Below are 23,803 nucleotides of genomic sequence, written 5' to 3' on the forward strand. Positions count from 1 at the left end.
TGAAGTTGTTCAAAAGCGCTTTATTTCGCCAAGACAATGCGTTTCTCACTGTTACATGCATTTGAATGGGAAACTCGCCTGAAACAAAGTATAGGTTTTCATTATGTGAATAATTTTAAAATCTTAGCTCAAACGGCTGCAAAACCTGTTTGCCCAGCACGGGGATATTGAGTTATATAAGATAAAGCCATAAACATGTGTTTCTGAATCTTCTATCAAAAGTTACAGCGATTTATATGAAGTTGTACAAAAATGCTTTCTTTCGCCAAGACAGTGTGTTTCTCACTGTTACATGCATTTGAATGGGAAACTCGCCTGAAACAAAGTATAGGTTTTCATTATGTGAATAATTTTAAAATCTTAGCTCAAACGGCTGCAAAACCTGTTTGCCCAGCACGGGGATATTGAGTTCTATAAGATAAAGCCATAAACATGTGTTTCTGAGTCTTCTATCAAAAGTTACAGCGATTTATATGAAGTTGTACGAAAACGCTTTCTTTCGCCAAGACAGTGTGTTTCTCACTGTTACATGCATTTGAATGGGAAACTCGCCTGAAACAAAGTATAGGTTTTCATTATGTGAATAATTTTAAAATCTTAGCTCAAACGGCTGCAAAACCTGTTTGCCCAGCACGGGGATATTGAGTTCTATAAGATAAAGCCATAAACATGTTTGTCTGAGTCTTCTATCAAAAGTTACAGCGATTTATATGAAGTTGTACGAAAACGCTTTATTTCGCCAAGACAATGCGTTTCTCACTGTTACATGCATTTGAATGGGAAACTCGCCTGAAACAAAGTATAGGTTTTCATTATGTGAATAATTTTAAAATCTTAGCTCAAACGGCTGCAAAACCTGTTTGCCCAGCACGGGGATATTGAGTTCTATAAGATAAAGCCATAAACATGTGTTTCTGAGTCTTCTATCAAAAGTTACAGCGATTTATATGAAGTTGTACAAAAATGCTTTCTTTCGCCAAGACAGTGTGTTTCTCACTGTTACATGCATTTGAATGGGAAACTCGCCCGAGACAAAGTATAGGTTTTCATTATGTGAATAATTTTAAAATCTTAGCTCAAACGGCTGCAAAACCTGTTTGCCCAGCACGGGGATATTGAGTTCTATAAGATAAAGCCATAAACATGTGTTTCTGAGTCTTCTATCAAAAGTTACAGCGATTTATATGAAGTTGTTCAAAAGCGCTTTATTTCGCCAAGACAATGCGTTTCTCACTGTTACATGCATTTGAATGGGAAACTCGCCTGAAACAAAGTATAGGTTTTCATTATGTGAATAATTTTAAAATCTTAGCTCAAACGGCTGCAAAACCTGTTTGCCCAGCACGGGGATATTGAGTTATATAAGATAAAGCCATAAACATGTGTTTCTGAGTCTTCTATCAAAAGTTACAGCGATTTATATGAAGTTGTACAAAAATGCTTTCTTTCGCCAAGACAGTGTGTTTCTCACTGTTACATGCATTTGAATGGGAAACTCGCCTGAAACAAAGTATAGGTTTTCATTATGTGAATAATTTTAAAATCTTAGCTCAAACGGCTGCAAAACCTGTTTGCCCAGCACGGGGATATTGAGTTCTATAAGATAAAGCCATAAACATGTTTGTCTGAGTCTTCTATCAAAAGTTACAGCGATTTATATGAAGTTGTACAAAAATGCTTTCTTTCGCCAAGACAGTGTGTTTCTCACTGTTACATGCATTTGAATGGGAAACTCGCCTGAAACAAAGTATAGGTTTTCATTATGTGAATAATTTTAAAATCTTAGCTCAAACGGCTGCAAAACCTGTTTGCCCAGCACGGGGATATTGAGTTCTATAAGATAAAGCCATAAACATGTGTTTCTGAGTCTTCTATCAAAAGTTACAGCGATTTATATGAAGTTGTTCAAAAGCGCTTTATTTCGCCAAGACAATGCGTTTCTCACTGTTACATGCATTTGAATGGGAAACTCGCCTGAAACAAAGTATAGGTTTTCATTATGTGAATAATTTTAAAATCTTAGCTCAAACGGCTGCAAAACCTGTTTGCCCAGCACGGGGATATTGAGTTATATAAGATAAAGCCATAAACATGTGTTTCTGAGTCTTCTATCAAAAGTTACAGCGATTTATATGAAGTTGTACAAAAATGCTTTCTTTCGCCAAGACAGTGTGTTTCTCACTGTTACATGCATTTGAATGGGAAACTCGCCTGAAACAAAGTATAGGTTTTCATTATGTGAATAATTTTAAAATCTTAGCTCAAACGGCTGCAAAACCTGTTTGCCCAGCACGGGGATATTGAGTTCTATAAGATAAAGCCATAAACATGTGTTTCTGAGTCTTCTATCAAAAGTTACAGCGATTTATATGAAGTTGTACGAAAACGCTTTCTTTCGCCAAGACAGTGTGTTTCTCACTGTTACATGCATTTGAATGGGAAACTCGCCTGAAACAAAGTATAGGTTTTCATTATGTGAATAATTTTAAAATCTTAGCTCAAACGGCTGCAAAACCTGTTTGCCCAGCACGGGGATATTGAGTTCTATAAGATAAAGCCATAAACATGTTTGTCTGAGTCTTCTATCAAAAGTTACAGCGATTTATATGAAGTTGTACAAAAATGCTTTCTTTCGCCAAGACAGTGTGTTTCTCACTGTTACATGCATTTGAATGGGAAACTCGCCCGAGACAAAGTATAGGTTTTCATTATGTGAATAATTTTAAAATCTTAGCTCAAACGGCTGCAAAACCTGTTTGCCCAGCACGGGGATATTGAGTTCTATAAGATAAAGCCATAAACATGTGTTTCTGAGTCTTCTATCAAAAGTTACAGCGATTTATATGAAGTTGTTCAAAAGCGCTTTATTTCGCCAAGACAATGCGTTTCTCACTGTTACATGCATTTGAATGGGAAACTCGCCTGAAACAAAGTATAGGTTTTCATTATGTGAATAATTTTAAAATCTTAGCTCAAACGGCTGCAAAACCTGTTTGCCCAGCACGGGGATATTGAGTTCTATAAGATAAAGCCATAAACATGTTTGTCTGAGTCTTCTATCAAAAGTTACAGCGATTTATATGAAGTTGTACAAAAATGCTTTCTTTCGCCAAGACAATGTGTTTCTCACTGTTACATGCATTTGAATGGGAAACTCGCCTGAGACAAAGTATAGGTTTTCATTATGTGAATAATTTTAAAATCTTAGCTCAAACGGCTGCAAAACCTGTTTGCCCAGCACGGGGATATTGAGTTATATAAGATAAAGCCATAAACATGTGTTTCTGAGTCTTCTATCAAAAGTTACAGCGATTTATATGAAGTTGTTCAAAAGCGCTTTATTTCGCCAAGACAATGCGTTTCTCACTGTTACATGCATTTGAATGGGAAACTCGCCTGAAACAAAGTATAGGTTTTCATTATGTGAATAATTTTAAAATCTTAGCTCAAACGGCTGCAAAACCTGTTTGCCCAGCACGGGGATATTGAGTTATATAAGATAAAGCCATAAACATGTGTTTCTGAGTCTTCTATCAAAAGTTACAGCGATTTATATGAAGTTGTTCAAAAGCGCTTTATTTCGCCAAGACAATGCGTTTCTCACTGTTACATGCATTTGAATGGGAAACTCGCCTGAAACAAAGTATAGGTTTTCATTATGTGAATAATTTTAAAATCTTAGCTCAAACGGCTGCAAAACCTGTTTGCCCAGCACGGGGATATTGAGTTATATAAGATAAAGCCATAAACATGTGTTTCTGAGTCTTCTATCAAAAGTTACAGCGATTTATATGAAGTTGTTCAAAAGCGCTTTATTTCGCCAAGACAATGCGTTTCTCACTGTTACATGCATTTGAATGGGAAACTCGCCTGAAACAAAGTATAGGTTTTCATTATGTGAATAATTTTAAAATCTTAGCTCAAACGGCTGCAAAACCTGTTTGCCCAGCACGGGGATATTGAGTTCTATAAGATAAAGCCATAAACATGTGTTTCTGAGTCTTCTATCAAAAGTTACAGCGATTTATATGAAGTTGTACGAAAACGCTTTATTTCGCCAAGACAATGCGTTTCTCACTGTTACATGCATTTGAATGGGAAACTCGCCTGAAACAAAGTATAGGTTTTCATTATGTGAATAATTTTAAAATCTTAGCTCAAACGGCTGCAAAACCTGTTGGGGATATTGAGTTCTATAAGATAAAGCCATAAACATGTGTTTCTGAGTCTTCTATCAAAAGTTACAGCGATTTATATGAAGTTGTACGAAAACGCTTTATTTCGCCAAGACAATGCGTTTCTCACTGTTACATGCATTTGAATGGGAAACTCGCCTGAAACAAAGTATAGGTTTTCATTATGTGAATAATTTTAAAATCTTAGCTCAAACGGCTGCAAAACCTGTTTGCCCAGCACGGGGATATTGAGTTCTATAAGATAAAGCCATAAACATGTTTGTCTGAGTCTTCTATCAAAAGTTACAGCGATTTATATGAAGTTGTACGAAAACGCTTTCTTTCGCCAAGACAATGCGTTTCTCACTGTTACATGCATTTGAATGGGAAACTCGCCTGAAACAAAGTATAGGTTTTCATTATGTGAATAATTTTAAAATCTTAGCTCAAACGGCTGCAAAACCTGTTTGCCCAGCACGGGGATATTGAGTTCTATAAGATAAAGCCATAAACATGTTTGTCTGAGTCTTCTATCAAAAGTTACAGCGATTTATATGAAGTTGTTCAAAAACGCTTTATTTCGCCAAGACAATGCGTTTCTCACTGTTACATGCATTTGAATGGGAAACTCGACCGAAACAAAGTATAGGTTTTCATTATGTGAATAATTTTAAAAGTTACAGCTATTTATATAAAGTTGTACAAAAACGCTTTATTTTGTCAAGACCGTGGGTTTTAGAGTCTTCATCATTAAATCTCTGGTTGCTTCATTTTTCTATCCTATATCAGATATTTTAAAGGTTAGCTTAGGTAAAGTTTCATTCTCATGGTGAGGCAAAGTGCTTTATGTGTGTGTGTGCGCGTGTCATGAACGGCTATAAAAGGCCTATAATTAAAGAACAAAGCGGGGTTTGAGTTCGAGTTGCGGCAGACTGTCACTACTTGTAAATGGAACGCAGCCTTCCTACGGCGGACAGCTAATAACAGGAATCGGATGCGGTCCAGCCAAGTCCACAGCAACCACCATAGCAACCGCCTAGCATGACCTTAAAAACATATTCTGTCTTCATAACTATCAAAATCGTGAAATGATTTGCAAAGTGTGAAAGTGTTACAGCTGCAGAGAGCTATGGCGGTATCTATGGAAGCTGTTTACATAGCTAATAATATACGATGTAACCATGGAGACAGTCAGTCACGTTTTCTACAGTGAATAAGGTGATTGAGTGCACAGCGTCCACTCTCTGCAGGGGGTAAAGACATTACTTCAATATTGTTTTATATTGATATATATTTGCCTTCTGTTGACCATCACCTCAGGTTCACCATTATAGTTTCAGCATACAAATGCACACTGTCTAAACACATTCAAAAACTCATGTCTCAGAGATAAGCACAGCTGTTCATGTTTGTCATTAGAGTTTTATTTGTAAGAAAATTATGAACTTCATATTGTGCATTAAATAAAAGAACATTTCACAACTCTGAGTCAACAGAAACAGGTAACAGAAATGTCTCTAATGTGTACAGTGTAGTGTAAGCATTAAAAGATCATAAAGGAAAAACTAACATTTATGTGAAACTAATTGTAATAAAAAATGAGCAGGTGCTTTATAGATTTAAAAGAAAGAATCTGAAAACAACACTTTTTTGGTCTAAGTGATCAAAGTAGAAAACAGAACTGATGTTCAAGAACAAACCGTAGCTGCACTAATATTACACATCTCGATCGTTGTACTGAACAGACATGTTGCTTTTAAAACCACATGCAGTGTGTGACCATGACTGTTCACTGAGACCATGAACGCCACTTCGCTGAAGCATTCTTCTTCTTCTTCTTGCCATTAAATTGGAAGCAGAAGCAGCACGAGCTGATTTGATCTACTGAAAGGAAAAAGCAGAACATCTGAGTTGAAACCAGTCAGCTGAAATCATTAAGACAGGAACAAATTCAATGCAGTGTCTCAAGTGGCTTAGCCTGTTACAACTGTTGATACAAGCTAAATACGGTTAACACACAGTGTCAGGGAGCTCCAGTGTGGGAACTAGTGGCTTTAGGTTTGTAGTCATTTAACTTTCATCCATTCATTCATTTAATTCAGGAGGAAGAAATGCCAGGTTGGTGCAGGCTGGTTACATGCATTTGGTCCCATTCTGTCTTTAATTAAATGACTTGGTTCATTTCATGGCTGGGCTGTATGTGGGGTTATATCATGTTATTTGGGCAGGAGTACCTGTCCCCTGTTAGACTTAGAAAGTTTCTCCATAAGTAGAGTTTCTAACTTTTCTAGCACATCTGTGGCTGACAGCTTTTTGGTGGCTCTTTTTACCCCACACTGGTTGTGAGTGTGTAAATAGCCCCACTAGTTATTTTGGGTTGCAGTTAACTAGGGGAGGAAGGGGTGGGTATGCCATGATTAGGTGAATAACAATTATATGTGATACATAAATTTCACAATGCATGCATATATCTCTATCAATTAAACCTGGCCTGAGGGCTGCCATTTTTTACATTCAGTTATTTCTCTTAGAAATGTTGGAACTAAATAATGAATGTGTTACAGTTAAAGTGAAACACTGGTCAGTGTAAATGGCTCATTGGGACACAGAAACCTTTAAATTAAACCTGATATCTAGTGTCAAACAATATCAAAGCTGTAAAAGATGTTTACATTCAGAATTTATAAAACTATGATTGTAAATAAATTCAAACAAGTGAGCTTTTCTCTTTGTGCTGAATATCAACACTGTGGTTTCTTAGACTGTAAGCTTTACTTTAGTGCAACCAGTTGCAGAAGCTGCCACTCCAAATGTCTTTTGATAACAAGAAAAAAATACCTTTTCAGTACACGGCCTGAAGTTCTTCTCCGAAATCTTCTGCAATCGGCTTTGTCTGCTGGTTTGAAGACAATAAACCATAAAAAAGATGATTTAGTCACTTTGTCTGTGTCATGCAGCTCGAATGTGTCGTGTAACGATGTTGAATAGCCGTCGTTATCCCTCTGCTGCGTCAGTAGGATTGTACTGTACAGCATCTCATTGATATGTGAGGAATGCTAATGTAACACGATAACAGACTTACATCATTAAAATATAAAGTGCAGGAGATATTTAGATATTTTTTATATCTATATTACATTTTATAGCTGACGGATATTACTAAATAGATAGAATTTACTAAATAGCTGGATGAACATGAAAAATATGTCTATAATAGCAAATGACCATGAGAGCCAGTAGAATTAATTCAGCTGGACACTCGAAAGACGTCCTTAAATGCTCTTTAAGTGGCAGAACAGATGAACAAACAGTTAATCGCTTACTTGAGATGAAATCTGCTCAGCTACTTTGAAAACAGCTTCTAACTGGTTCCTCCTTTAACAGGATGACTGCTCAGGGGTAAGGCCATCATGCAATCCAGCAACCTTTATGGTTCTGCTTTGATTCACCAGCGCCTCCTGTGAAAGACACAGGCATAAACACACAAACATTTATTAACATGTTCCACAGTGTTCCAGTTTGATTTTCTTATCCTGTGGACAACAACGTACATGGATGCAGGTTTATTGTTAACTTTTGTAAGGTTTATTTAATGAACATATCCAGCTGCAGCTCCACTGTGATCCTGAACTGGATAAGCACTTAAGAAAATGTGTCAATAAATGGACAAACATCAACTTACTATATTTATCCAAACAGACGGGACCAATAATGCTTCGCTGAGTTAGAGACTTTAACAGACTCTTCTATGTAAGAATGTCTCGTGCTGATATACCTGCAAACTTGACAACAAAGGTTTTTCAGACTACATGTAGCTGTCCTCTATGTCAGCTAACACATTTACATTTATGTCACACTTATTTCTGCTTTCCCATTTTATAATTATTACTTACATTTTGATTAGATACCTTGAGTTTGTAAATGATCAGATTACATACAATGTATCCAATTCAGGGTTGCGGGAGGATGAAGCCTATCCCAGCTGATACAGGACAAAGACAGGCTGCCAGTTTATTGCAGGGATAATACAATATGTGTAACAGAAAATCCACTTAAATGTTTGATATTTCTTATAATAATCATAATTATGACTATTATTTAAAGGTTTCTTCATAAATACATTTTGATTTTTTATAACCCCTAAAATATAAACCTGAGCTGTTTCAGATTCTGACCTCTGACCTCAGTGACCTGGCTGTGTCCTCACTGCAGCTCCCTCTTGGAAGTACGTCTGCTTCTTGTCTTCCCCCAGTGTTGACCGCCTGATATCAAGATATCACGTACTGTAACTGAGGAACAAAAAAGGACAAACACTTGCCTTCATTTAAAAGTACATTCATACAGAGATAATCTATGGAAACACACTAGTTCACAGTTTGGGAGGAACCAGTTCCTGTGAAACATTTCTGTATATGAACATCATGTGGAGAATGAATGAAATGAGTTCTTCAGGTGACTCAGCAGTCCCACACTGACAAATGAAATCTAGTTAAACTATTAAGCATATTTGCTCTTCTGAAATCTGTGTTAAACAACAACAAACATAAATTAGTAACAAAAACTACAGCTGAGTATAGGCTTTACAAACCACCAGCAGCCATAATGCTAAATTTTAATCTTCAAATGTTTCTGAGCTGTCTTCAACCTGCTTTTAGCACATTAAAGTCTCAATAAATAAAGTCAATGCAGACTCAGTCCTAAATGTTCAGCACACAGAGACACAGAGGTACTGTTTAAAGTTTAGTGTTAACTTGAGTCACTGATCATTCACAGTATTACAGAGTCTGGCAGTCTTTGCATGATGTCCACGTCACTGTAAGTTTCTAGCTGACTCTCAGGTGTGCCAGCAGGAAAGAGTAATAATAACCTGCATCCTGAGGTTTGTCATGCAGGATTAAAGGAGCCAAGCTTTGTTCACACAGCTAGGATTGTATTTTACACTGACCCTGGGTCAGTATCAACTTCAAGAAGACAGCTGTAACTGTTGATCGAAGAATCACACACACATATTTATGGCTTTGCCTTATAGAATTCAGCATCTCAGTGCTCAGGAAATAGGTTTTGCAGCTGTTTGAGCTAAGATTTTCAAGTTATTCACAAATTAAAACCTATACTTTGTGTCAGGCAAGAACTAAATTCAAATGCATGTAACAGTGAGAAACGCACTGTCTTGGCGAAGTAAAGCGTTTCTCATCAACTTCATAGAGCTTGCTGTAACTTTTGATAGAAGACTCAGACAAACATATTCATGGCTTTATCTTATAGACTTCAATATCCCCCCAATGTGTGTGTGAGTCTTCTCTCAAAATTTACAGCTGTCTTTATGAAGTTTATGGAAAAACGCTTTATTTCACCACATTAGTGCGTTTCTCGCTATTACATGCATTTGAATGGAGTTCTCGCCCGACACAAAGTATAGGTTTTCAATTTGTGAATAACTTGAAAATCTTAGCTCAAACAGCTGCAAAACCTATTTCCTCAGCACGGAGATGCTGAATTCTATAAGGCAAAGCCATAAATATGTTTGTGTGTGAGTCCTCTATCAAAAGTTACAGCTGTCTTCATGAAGTTGATACTGACCCAGGGTCAGTGTAAAATACAAGTTATTCACATAATGAAAACTTATACTTTGTTTCGTGCAAGAACTCCATTCAAATGCATGTAATAGTCAGAAACGCACTGTCTCGGCGAAATGAAGCCTTTTTGTACAACTTCATGAAGTTAGCTGTAACTTTTGATAAAAGGCTCAAAGCAGAGGGATAACGACGGCTATTCAACATCGTTACACGACACATTCGAGCTGCATGACGCAGACAAAGTGACTAAATCATCTTTTTTGTGGTTTATTGTCTTCAAACCAGCAGACAAAGCCGATTGCAGAAGATGTCGGAGAAGAACTTCAGGCCGTGTACTGAAAAGGTATTTTTTTCTTGTTATCAAAAGACATTTGGAGTGGCAGCTTCTGCAACTGGTTGCACTAAAGTAAAGCTTACAGTCTAAGAAACCACAGTGTTGATATTCAGCACAAAGAGAAAAGCTCACTTGTTTGAATTAATTTACAATCATAGTTTTATAAATTCTGAATGTAAACATCTTTTACAGCTTTGATATTGTTTGAAACTAGATATCAGGTTTAATTTAAAGGTTTCTGTGTCCCAATGAGCCATTTACACTGACCAGTGTTTCACTTTAACTGTAACACATTCATTATTTAGTTCCAACATTTCTAAGATAAATAACTGAATGTAAAAAATGGCAGCCCTCAGGCCAGGTTTAATTGATAGAGATATATGCATGCATTGTGAAATTTATGTATCACATATAATTGTTATTCACCTAATCATGGCATACCCACCCCTTCCTCCCTAGTTAACTGCAACCCAAAATAACTAGTGGGGCTATTTACACACTCACAACCAGTGTGGGGTAAAAAGAGCCACCAAAAAGCTGTCAGCCACAGATGTGCTAGAAGAGTTAGAAACTCTACTTATGGAGAAACTTTCTAAGTCTAACAGGGGACAGGTACTCCTGCCCAAATAACCTGATATAACCCCACATACAGCCCAGCCATAAAATGAACCAAGTCATTTAATTAAAGACAGCATGGGACCAAATGCATGTAACCAGCCTGCACCAACCTGGCATTTCTTCCTCCTGAATTAAATGAATGAATGGATGAAAGTTAAATGACTACAAACCTAAAGCCACTAGTTCCCACACTGGAGCTCCCTGACACTGTGTGTTAACCGTATTTAGCTTGTATCAACAGTTGTAACAGGCTAAGCCACTTGAGACACTGCATTGAATTTGTTCCTGTCTTAATGATTTCAGCTGACTGGTTTCAACTCAGATGTTCTGCTTTTTCCTTTCAGTAGATCAAATCAGCTCGTGCTGCTTCTGCTTCCAATTTAATGGCAAGAAGAAGAAGAAGAATGCTTCAGCGAAGTGGCGTTCATGGTCTCAGTGAACAGTCATGGTCACACACTGCATGTGGTTTTAAAAGCAACATGTCTGTTCAGTACAACGATCGAGATGTGTAATATTAGTGCAGCTACGGTTTGTTCTTGAACATCAGTTCTGTTTTCTACTTTGATCACTTAGACCAAAAAAGTGTTGTTTTCAGATTCTTTCTTTTAAATCTATAAAGCACCTGCTCATTTTTTATTACAATTAGTTTCACATAAATGTTAGTTTTTCCTTTATGATCTTTTAATGCTTACACTACACTGTACACATTAGAGACATTTCTGTTACCTGTTTCTGTTGACTCAGAGTTGTGAAATGTTCTTTTATTTAATGCACAATATGAAGTTCATAATTTTCTTACAAATAAAACTCTAATGACAAACATGAACAGCTGTGCTTATCTCTGAGACATGAGTTTTTGAATGTGTTTAGACAGTGTGCATTTGTATGCTGAAACTATAATGGTGAACCTGAGGTGATGGTCAACAGAAGGCTAATAGATATCAATATAAAATAATATTGAAGTAATGTCTTTATCCCCTGCAGAGTGTGGACGCTGTGCACTCAATCACCTTATTCACTGTAGTAAACATGCACCGCTAGCTCAAGTGACTGACTGTCTCCATGGTTACATCGTATATTATTAGCTATGTAAACAGCTTCCATAGATACCGCCATAGCTCTCTGCAGCTGTAACACTTTCACACTTTGCAAATCATTTCACGATTTTGATAGTTATGAAGACAGAATATGTTTTTAAGGTCATGCTAGGCGGTTGCTATGGTGGTTGCTGTGGACTTGGCTGGACCGCGTCCGATTCCTGTTATTAGCTGTCCGCCGTAGGAAGGCTGCGTTCCATTTACAAGTAGTGACAGTCTGCCGCAACTCGAACTCAAACCCCACTTTGTTCTTTAATTATAGGCCTTTTATAGCCGTTCATGACACACGCACACACACACATAAAGCACTTTGCCTCACCATGAGAATGGAACTTTACCTAAGCTAACCTTTAAAATATCTGATATAGGATAGAAAAAATGAAGCAACCAGAGATTTAATGATGAAGACTCTGGGTTCTGTAGTGACCTGAATGACTCTTTGCATACAATTTATTGAAGAGGACTTTAGAATGCACTTTACATTTAGACTGTTGCTGTTTAATTTTTTACATTGTTGCGGTGTTATGTCATGAATAAAGTTCACCTGCTGGGGGTTTGATGGATCAGATCATCATAATCAATGGGTCCTGAGGTGGGCGGGACTGTCTCTGGTGATGTCACCATGAAGGAACAGCATCTGGCACGTGTTGCTGAAACATCCCAGTACACTGGTGTAGTTTCCTCTCCAGCTGTTTGACATTTGACACTTCAACGTTAAGGGGAAGAAGAAGAAACAGTGTTAGGTCAGGTGACCACATGGTTTCTAAAGTAACTGACAGGAAGTAACCAGGCCGTTAGAAATGGATGGCATGTGTTTAGAGTTACTGGAGTTGGGTAACTCTACTTACCAAAAGCAGAAGCACACAGATGAAGGATCAGATGCTGAATGTTGCAGGAACATGCTCGTGCGGTGGTCATTCAGTGCTGCTCCGGCAGGTTAGACAGTCCAAGACTGATATACTGCCCATCTGAGAGTTTGAAAACACACATGCAAAGATTTATTTTGTATTACAGTCAAAGTTGGATGTTCATTTTTGTCCTTTAAAAATGTTTGTGTATTTGAAAGCACTAACATTTAAGGATGACTTGGATCGTCTCCTTTAAAGGGGAGACAAGTGTATCCACTGATCCACGTCACTTTACCTGGATGATGACTCCTCTCCCCCTCACTCAGAAACGCTCCTAATATAACCAAGCAAATAAATAATATTGAAGATTTACTTACATCATTACAAAAACAGGAAAAACATCTCCCTTTGATTCTATTTCTCCATTCCTGCTGAACATCAGGCAACAAATATCTCAATAAATCACAGTAAAATGTAAAGCACATGTTTTCTCTGCTTTGTCTAACCTCTGCAGAGCCTCTGTCAAGAAAAACATATCTGTAAGCATAAAACAAATATACATTTCATAACACGTCACTGGACAAACCTCGGTCAGTTGATTTCCTCTGTGCAGTGCAGACGAACATCAGTCAGCAAGTCAAGGTGGTGAGATGGACTGGTGTCCTTTGTGACTCTGCTGGTTCTTCTGAGGAAATACCACCGTCTCTCCACACTGTCACCATCTGTGAGCACAAACTGCTGCTCTGCTCTGCCAGCATGTAGGAAATCACATATCACACACACAGGGGTGAAGAAACATTAGAACTCAACTTTGGATACTTTAGATCTAAACAGATCAAAGTAGCTCTTAGCTTCAACAATCAGTGAACAGACAAACAATGATACCATACTGATTCTGTATGAATACAATATGGTATTTTCAATACAGGTGTCAAATTAATTTACTAAAACTAATACAGATATATGTATTTTTTTTTTTTGATAAATTCGTTTGCTAAATTATAAGAATATATATTTTTTCATTTAACAATTGCAACTGAAAGAAATTAAATATTGAACAAAAATATATTGTCACATTCTGAGCATGCTCAGCATGCTGACAGACTTGAAGTTGCTACAGATTTTAAGAAGTGATAATTATAGGGAAAAAACTTCTCTTTTTCATCCATTTAATCAAACATTTGATGCCTTAGATGTCTCAGTCCTATAGCATTCTGCAACTACAACTAAGCTGAAGCTTGGATTTGGCTGCAGGTGCCCTGTACATCCTTCTCAACATGTGGGTACCATTTAATCACACTTCTTCCTGAGCTTTGCTTCGTCACAAGACCAAAGGTGGCATCCCGTGTCACGGTCATATCATCATCCAGAAGAAACATTTGAAGAAACATCATGGAGAAGAAACATTTACGCGCCTCCCGGTTTTGTTTTCTGATCCTGCAAAAAGACTGAGGACAACAAAGCCCAGAGAACACGAGATACACAACATCCAACATTCAGACTCAACAGCCTCCATAAATGAAGAGCACCAGGTTGGTTCAGTTATAGTAGATGTCATGGAATTTTTTAAATAAAGTCTGCAACACAGAAAGAGCTGTGATCATGCTATTTATTACTGTGCACAGGAGAGCAAACACACATCAAACATCACAGTTCAGTCATGTCAGCTCTGCCACTTCACGTGTCTCGCTATGAAACCTAACGGATCAATGGTTATGCTGTTTTGTGCCCTTGACGTTATCAGCACCTGTAAAGGGAGTTGTTTTCTCAAACTGCTGAAGTAAGTTCATCTAGTTTTAGAAACTTTCATTGAACAGTCTATAACAGTGTCACAACTAAGCATATGCATAAGCACTTAAATGCTTTAAATGAGAATAACATAAAATTTCTATTACAGGAGCTAGAGCCTGTCCCAGTAGTCATAGGTAGAGCACACCTGGACAGGTCACCAGTCTGTCAGAGGACTAACACAGATGCAGCCTGACTCAATCCTAAATGTTCAGCACACAGAGACACAGAGGTACCGTTTAAAGTTTAGTGTTAACTTGAGTCACTGATCATTTGCAGTATTACAGAGTCTGGCAGTCTTTGCATGATGTCCACGTCACTGTAAGTTTCTAGCTGACTCTCAGGTGCGACAGGTGTGCCAGCAGGAAAGAGTAATAATAGCCTGCATCCTGAGGTTTTTCATGCAGGATTAAAGGAGCCAGGCTTTGTTCACACAGCTAGGATTGTATTTTACACTGACCCTGGGTCAGTATAAGTATCATACAGTTTAAACGAAGCACTGAAACTTGCACATATTTATTACAGATGCACTGAAGCTAATCGAGATATTTACTGTCAGTCTGTGGCTGCGATTAAACACTTTACTGGAAACTTTATTAACTAGTAACTTCGTCAGTCATGACAGAAGCTAATATTTCTGTGCTAACATCGTTTAAACAGTAACAGCTTTACTCCAATATAAGCTAACGTTTACACCGTAACTTTAAGCTAGCACCATAAAGACGGTAAAACACGTAATAACATCTACAAATGCATCTTAAAGCTGTTATATTAGCACTCGGTGTATTACTAACATAACCACATTAACATTATTGACACTCGCTGGTCTGACTTTTAATAGTCATTCTATAAATGCTGTCCGTTTAAACGGTCTTACCTGTACACACATTGCAGCCAGAGTGGATTCTGGAGTCTTCCCACGCTCCTGTTAGTGATCCTCCATCTGGATGGATGATAACAACCTTCTGAACAATCTAGCAGGAGATGGTCCATATCTAGGGGATATGGACTGATAACAGCCGAAGCGGGTGAATAAAGTCACCCAGTCGCTAGCTGTGCGATTACCCAGCATACACCAGCACAATATTAGGCACAGCACCACCATAGACATTTTCAGTGGTTTTGAATGCAGGACATGGTTATCTTACCTTGTAAAATGCATGACAATAAAACAGCTAACCACCATAAAATGGTATTGTGTATGTATGTATGTGCATGTGTGTGTGTGTGTGTGTGTGTGAGAGAGAGAGAGAGAGAGAGGGGGGGGGGGGGGGGGGGGGGGGGGAAGAGATCAAAGGCCTGCGCTTATGTTTTTTCTTGATCAAGAGTGTGCCTCCTCTCTCTTATTGGATGTATGGTATAGCATGTTTATTCAGGTGCACCTTTGAAGTCTATGAGAATACTTTGCAGCCTGGTCTGAGTGGTCATTTCTGCACAGACACAATGAAGCGTGCACTCAGTTTAGAGGAGGCTGTTGCTGCAGTTTTGCACTCTCCACAAGCAGTGGAGATACTTCTGACAGCGAAGAAGAATTTTTGCCAGGCACCAAGGAGCTTTGCAGCTCATGTGCGGAGGAGGAGAAGGAGAAGGAGGAAGAAGAGCAGGAGGAAGAGACAAGACTGGAGGATGGCCAGTGGAGATCTAAAAATGGAGAAATCATGTGGCAACCCACACACGAAGAGGTCCTGCCATTTTTTCCTCCCCCCATTTTAACCCCAGGACCAACCCATTATGCAATTCGTATAGGATCAGCAGCCCTGTGAGCACTTTCCATCTTTTTTTTTTGCAGAGGACATTATGCAGCTAATCCTGCATTTCACCAACCTGCAGGGGCAACAGGTCAGTAAAAGACTGGAAGGACATAGATGAGGAGTTGCAGGCTTACATGGGGCTTGTGATGCTGGCTGGCCTGTACAGGTCTCAACATGAAACGACAACAAGCCTGTGAAATGGGGAGACAGGGCTCTTCTGTTTCATGCTACCATGTCAAAAAAAAAAAAAAAAGATTTGAGCAAATTAATCGGGCAGTAAGATTCGATGATCGTCTCTCCCGTCCAGGTCGCTACAGGGGGGGGGGGGGGCAAGGCTGTGGTTTCCTACATCCCCAAGCAAAGAAAAAAGGTTGTCTTATTGAGCACCAGGCACCGTGAGCTACAAGTCCAGGACTCTGGGAAGAGAAAGCCCCACATCATCCTGGATTATAACAAATGCAAAGGGACTGTGGATCATTTGGACCAGGTAAGCACAATTATAAGTATTTATTTTCATTTTATTATTATTTTTTATTATTTTTTATTATTATTTTATTTATTTTTAAATTATAAGTATTATTTGCCAAATTGTTTACCGTTTCTCATTGTTATAACTGATAAAGTCATAATGTGATTATAATAGTTTTGATATGAGATGATAGTTTTAGACTATGATAGTTTTGATAGTTACAGTAAGGAGGGGGGGGGGGGGGGGGGGGGTCCAGTTTGACGCCCACAGGCAGGAAGAATCTCTTGCTTATGGCTGTATAAATCTGTTCATGTCACCTGATCATTTCTTTTTGTTTTTCAGGTTTGTGGCAACTACTCCTGCCATAGAAGGACACGTAGGTGGCCCATGTGTCTGTTCTACCACATGATCGAGGTAAGCTGCTATAATGCTTTCATTCAAGACAGCTGTAACTTTTGATAGAAGACGCATATAAACATATTTATGGCTTTGTCTTATAAAGTTCGATATCCCCGTGTTGAGCAAACAGGTTTTGCAGCTGTTTGATCTAAGATTTTCAAGTTATTCACAAAATGAATACCTATGCTTTGTTTCGTGCGACAACTCCATTCAAATGCATGTAATAGTCAGAAACGCACTGTCTTGGCGAAATAAAGCGTTTACAACTTCATGAAGACAGCTCTAACTTTTGATAGGAGACTCAGATATGCGTATTTATGGCTTTATCTTATCGAATTCAATATCCCCGTGTTGAGCAAACAGTTTTAAAGCTATGTGAGCTAAGATTTTTAAGTTATTCACAAAATAAAAAGCTATACTTTGTTTCGTGTTTGAACTCCATTTATGTTACGCCCCTAATCTAGGCGTGTAGGGACGCACATAAGGTTGGAGGAGAGAGAGACAAATCCCCGCCCTGGTTCCCAAGCCAAACATCCAAACCAGTTGTGAGTAAAAAAAGGTGATTTTATTTAAGGACAAGAAGCATAGCTCCAGGGTGAGCCCAGGCCAAAATAATAAACAAAACCAACTAAGACCGACCAGAAAAGACTAACTAAACCCTAGGAAAGAAAAATAACAAACAAATGACAGAGCTATCCCTCGCTCCCTGACCAAGAAAACAGGAGAAAACGATTCCAAAAGAAAAGGCAGCTCACCCCTTCCGCTTCAGCCCACGAGTGCCTAAGCTCTCAGCTAATGCACTAGGAGCGGCTTTTACAATTCACCCTCACACAAATACACAAGATAAGCACAGGCTGGGAAAACCATGGTAAGAACCGCGAAGGCTGTCAGGCTACTCGCTCGTTGCACACACTCTCTCTCTCTCTCCCCTCTGGAGCTGTCAGAGCGGCTTTTTGAACGTGGTCACCTGTTCCATGGTCCAATCAGCTGCTCACTACTCTTCATTAGGGGAGGGACCTGTAAAGTGTCTTAAACACAGTAAAGAGACACATGTCTCGCATGTAATAGTCAGAAACGCACTATCTTTGCAAAAATAAAGCCTTTTTGTACAACTTCATGAAGTTAGCTGTAACTTTTGATAGAAGATTCAGATTTACGTAGTTATGGCTTTATCTTATAATATTCAGTATCCCCGTGTTGAGCAAACAGGTGTGAGCTAAGATTTTCGGGTTATTCACATAATGAAAACCTATACTTTGTTTCGTGCGAGAACTGCATTCAAATGCATGTAATAGTCAGAAACGCACTGTCTCGGCGAAATAAAGTGTTTTTGTACAGCTTCATGAAGACAGCTGTAACTTTTGATAGAAGGCTCAGATTTACGTATTTATGGTTTTATCTTATATAATTCAATATCCCCGTGCTGGGCAAACAGATTTTGCAGCTGTGTGAGCTAAGATTTTCAAGTTATACACATAATGAAAACCTATACTTTGTTTCGGTCGAGTTCCCAAATCAAATGCATGTAACAGTGAGAAACGCACTGTCTTGGCAAAAGAAAGCGTTTTTGTACAACTTCATATAAATAGCTGTAACTTTAGATAGAAGACTCAGACAAACATGTTTATGGCTTTATCTTCTAGAACTCAAGGTCCCTGTGCTGAGAAAACAGGTTTTGCAGCCGTTTGAGCTAAGATTTCCAAGTTATACACATAATGAAAACCTATACTTTGTTTCGGGCGAGTTCCCCATTCAAATGCATGTAACAGTGAGAAACGCACTGTCTTGGCAAAAGAAAGCGTTTTTGTACAACTTCATATAAATAGCTGTAACTTTTGATAGAAGACTCAGACAAACATGTTTATGGCTTTATCTTATAGAACTCAAGGTCCCCGTGCTGGGAAATCAGGTTTTGCAGCTGTTTGAGCTAAGATTTTCAAGTTATACACATAATGAAAACCTATACTTTGTTTCGGGCGAGTTCCCCATTCAAATGCATGTAACAGTGAGAAACGCACTTTCTTGGCAAAAGAAAGCGTTTTTGTACAACTTCATATAAATAGCTGTAACTTTTGATAGAAGACTCGGATACACATCTTTATAGCTTTATCTTATAGAACTCAAGGTCCCCGTGCTGGGAAAACAGGATTTGCAGCTGTTTGAGCTAAGATTTCCAAGTTACACACATAATGAAAACCTATACTTTGTTTCGGGCGAGTTCCCCATTGAAATGCATGTAACAGTGAGAAACGCACTGTCTTGGCGAAAGAAAGCGTTTTTGTACAACTTCATATAAATAGCTGTAACTTTTGATAGAAGACTCAGACAAACATGTTTATGGCTTTATCTTATAGAACTCAAGGTCCCCGTGCTGGGAAATCAGGTTTTGCAGCTGTTTGAGCTAAGATTTTCAAGTTATACACATAATGAAAACCTATACTTTGTTTCGGTCGAGTTCCCCATTCAAATGCATGTAACAGTGAGAAACGCACTGTCTTAGCAAAAGAAAGCGTTTTTGTACAACTTCATATAAATAGCTGTAACTTTTGATATAAGACTCAGACAAACATGTTTATGGCTTTATCTTATAGAACTCAAGGTCCCCGTGCTGGGAAAACAGGTTTTGCAGCTGTTTGAGCTAAGATTTTCAAGTTATACACATAATGAAAACCTATACTTTGTTTCGGGCGAGTTCCCCATTCAAATACATGTAACAGTGAGAAACGCACTGTCTTGGCGAAAGAAAGCGTTTTTGTACAACTTCATATAAATAGCTGTAACTTTTGATAGAAGACTCAGACAAACATGTTTATGGCTTTATCTTATAGAACTCAAGGTCCCCGTGCTGGGAAATCAGGTTTTGCAGCTGTTTGAGCTAAGATTTCCAAGTTATACACATAATGAAAACCTATACTTTGTTTCGGTCGAGTTCCCCATTCAAATGCATGTAACAGTGAGAAACGCACTGTCTTGGCAAAAGAAAGCGTTTTTGTACAACTTCATATAAATAGCTGTAACTTTTGATAGAAGACTCAGACAAACATGTTTATGGCTTTATCTTATAGAACTCAAGGTCCCCGTGCTGGGAAATCAGGTTTTGCAGCTGTTTGAGCTAAGATTTTCAAGTTATACACATAATGAAAACCTATACTTTGTTTCGGTCGAGTTCCCCATTCAAATGCATGTAACAGTGAGAAACGCACTGTCTTGGCAAAAGAAAGCGCTTTTGTACAACTTCATATAAATAGCTGTAACTTTTGATAGAAGATTCGGATACACATGTTTATGGCTTTATCTTATAGAACTCAAGGTCCCCGTGCTGGGAAAACAGGATTTGCAGCTGTTTGAGCTAAGATTTCCAAGTTATACACATAATGAAAACCTATACTTTGTTTCGGGCGAGTTCCCCATTCAAATACATGTAACAGTGAGAAACGCACTGTCTTGGCGAAAGAAAGCGTTTTTGTACAACTTCATATAAATAGCTGTAACTTTTGATAGAAGACTCGGATACACATCTTTATAGCTTTATCTTATAGAACTCAAGGTCCCCGTGCTGGGAAAACAGGATTTGCAGCTGTTTGAGCTAAGATTTCCAAGTTATACACATAATGAAAACCTATACTTTGTTTCAGGCGAGTTCCCCATTCAAATGCATGTAACAGTGAGAAACGCACTGTCTTGGCGAAAGAAAGCGTTTTTGTACAACTTCATATAAATAGCTGTAACTTTTGATAGAAGACTCAGACAAACATGTTTATGGCTTTATCTTATAGAACTCAAGGTCCCCGTGCTGGGAAATCAGGTTTTGCAGCTGTTTGAGCTAAGATTTCCAAGTTATACACATAATGAAAACCTATACTTTGTTTCGGTCGAGTTCCCCATTGAAATGCATGTAACAGTGAGAAACGCACTGTCTTGGCGAAAGAAAGCGTTTTTGTACAACTTCATATAAATAGCTGTAACTTTTGATAGAAGACTCAGACAAACATGTTTATGGCTTTATCTTATAGAACTCAAGGTCCCCGTGCTGGGAAAACAGGATTTGCAGCTGTTTGAGCTAAGATTTCCAAGTTATACACATAATGAAAACCTATACTTTGTTTCGGGCGAGTTCCCCATTCAAATACATGTAACAGTGAGAAACGCACTGTCTTGGCGAAAGAAAGCGTTTTTGTACAACTTCATATAAATAGCTGTAACTTTTGATAGAAGACTCGGATACACATCTTTATAGCTTTATCTTATAGAACTCAAGGTCCCCGTGCTGGGAAATCAGGTTTTGCAGCTGTTTGAGCTAAGATTTCCAAGTTATACACATAATGAAAACCTATACTTTGTTTCGGGCGAGTTCCCCATTCAAATACATGTAACAGTGAGAAACGCACTGTCTTGGCGAAAGAAAGCGTTTTTGTACAACTTCATATAAATAGCTGTAACTTTTGATAGAAGACTCGGATACACATCTTTATAGCTTTATCTTATAGAACTCAAGGTCCCCGTGCTGGGAAAACAGGATTTGCAGCTGTTTGAGCTAAGATTTCGAAGTTATACACATAATGAAAACCTATACTTTGTTTCGGTCGAGTTCCCCATTGAAATGCATGTAACAGTGAGAAACGCACTGTCTTGGCAAAAGAAAGCGTTTTTGTACAACTTCATATAAATAGCTGTAACTTTAGATAGAAGACTCAGACAAACATATTTATGGCTTTATCTTATAGAACTCAAGGTCCCTGTGCTGAGAAAACAGGTTTTGCAGCCGTTTGAGCTAAGATTTCCAAGTTATACACATAATGAAAACCTATACTTTGTTTCGGGCGAGTTCCCCATTCAAATGCATGTAACAGTGAGAAACGCACTGTCTTGGCGAAAGAAAGCATTTTTGTACAACTTCATATAAATAGCTGTAACTTTTGATAGAAGACTCAGACAAACATGTTTATGGCTTTATCTTATAGAACTCAAGGTCCCCGTGCTGGGAAATCAGGTTTTGCAGCTGTTTGAGCTAAGATTTCCAAGTTATACACATAATGAAAACCTATACTTTGTTTCGGTCGAGTTCCCCATTGAAATGCATGTAACAGTGAGAAACGCACTGTCTTGGCGAAAGAAAGCGTTTTTGTACAACTTCATATAAATAGCTGTAACTTTTGATAGAAGACTCAGACAAACATGTTTATGGCTTTATCTTATAGAACTCAAGGTCCCCGTGCTGGGAAAACAGGATTTGCAGCTGTTTGAGCTAAGATTTCCAAGTTATACACATAATGAAAACCTATACTTTGTTTCGGGCGAGTTCCCCATTCAAATACATGTAACAGTGAGAAACGCACTGTCTTGGCGAAAGAAAGCGTTTTTGTACAACTTCATATAAATAGCTGTAACTTTTGATAGAAGACTCGGATACACATCTTTATAGCTTTATCTTATAGAACTCAAGGTCCCCGTGCTGGGAAATCAGGTTTTGCAGCTGTTTGAGCTAAGATTTCCAAGTTATACACATAATGAAAACCTATACTTTGTTTCGGGCGAGTTCCCCATTCAAATACATGTAACAGTGAGAAACGCACTGTCTTGGCGAAAGAAAGCGTTTTTGTACAACTTCATATAAATAGCTGTAACTTTTGATAGAAGACTCGGATACACATCTTTATAGCTTTATCTTATAGAACTCAAGGTCCCCGTGCTGGGAAAACAGGATTTGCAGCTGTTTGAGCTAAGATTTCGAAGTTATACACATAATGAAAACCTATACTTTGTTTCGGTCGAGTTCCCCATTGAAATGCATGTAACAGTGAGAAACGCACTGTCTTGGCAAAAGAAAGCGTTTTTGTACAACTTCATATAAATAGCTGTAACTTTAGATAGAAGACTCAGACAAACATATTTATGGCTTTATCTTATAGAACTCAAGGTCCCTGTGCTGAGAAAACAGGTTTTGCAGCCGTTTGAGCTAAGATTTCCAAGTTATACACATAATGAAAACCTATACTTTGTTTCGGGCGAGTTCCCCATTCAAATGCATGTAACAGTGAGAAACGCACTGTCTTGGCGAAAGAAAGCATTTTTGTACAACTTCATATAAATAGCTGTAACTTTTGATAGAAGACTCAGACAAACATGTTTATGGCTTTATCTTATAGAACTCAAGGTCCCCGTGCTGGGAAAACAGGTTTTGCAGCTGTTTGAGCTAAGATTTTCAAGTTATACACATAATGAAAACCTATACTTTGTTTCGGGCGAGTTCCCCATTCAAATGCATGTAACAGTGAGAAACGCACTGTCTTGGCGAAAGAAAGCGTTTTTGTACAACTTCATATAAATAGCTGTAACTTTTGATAGAAGACTCAGACAAACATGTTTATGGCTTTATCTTATAGAACTCAAGGTCCCCGTGCTGGGAAATCAGGTTTTGCAGCTGTTTGAGCTAAGATTTTCAAGTTATACACATAATGAAAACCTATACTTTGTTTCGGTCGAGTTCCCCATTCAAATGCATGTAACAGTGAGAAACGCACTGTCTTGGCGAAAGAAAGCGTTTTTGTACAACTTCATATAAATAGCTGTAACTTTTGATAGAAGATTCGGATACACATGTTTATGGCTTTATCTTATAGAACTCAAGGTCCCCGTGCTGGGAAAACAGGATTTGCAGCTGTTTGAGCTAAGATTTTCAAGTTATACACATAATGAAAACCTATACTTTGTTTCGGGCGAGTTCCCCATTCAAATGCATGTAACAGTG

At 38.2% G+C, this 23,803-nt stretch overlaps 1 long non-coding RNA gene across 6 annotated transcripts; it reads right to left on the reverse strand.

Annotated features, from left to right (window-relative positions):
- Window positions 1-5,583: 5,583 nt before the first annotated feature.
- Window positions 5,584-15,667, reverse strand: LOC112434533 (uncharacterized). Of its 6 annotated transcripts, XR_013093234.1 has the most exons (10): window positions 15,585-15,667; window positions 13,936-15,379; window positions 13,235-13,396; window positions 12,944-12,982; window positions 12,649-12,768; window positions 12,345-12,506; window positions 8,351-8,464; window positions 7,499-7,633; window positions 7,014-7,071; window positions 5,584-6,059 (listed from the first exon to the last, which is right to left on the reverse strand). It is a non-coding gene; the product is annotated as an uncharacterized LOC112434533 (long non-coding RNA). The 6 variants fall into 6 exon arrangements; XR_013093236.1 differs by lacking the exon at window positions 15,585-15,667 and having other exon boundaries at window positions 12,874-12,982; window positions 13,936-15,505; XR_013093235.1 differs by lacking the exon at window positions 15,585-15,667 and having other exon boundaries at window positions 13,235-13,391; window positions 13,936-15,503.
- Window positions 15,668-23,803: the final 8,136 nt, after the last annotated feature.

The sequence above is a fragment of the Maylandia zebra genome, linkage group LG15 (genome assembly GCF_041146795.1).
Source record: "Maylandia zebra isolate NMK-2024a linkage group LG15, Mzebra_GT3a, whole genome shotgun sequence".
In the NCBI taxonomy this organism is placed as follows: domain Eukaryota; kingdom Metazoa; phylum Chordata; class Actinopteri; order Cichliformes; family Cichlidae; genus Maylandia; species Maylandia zebra.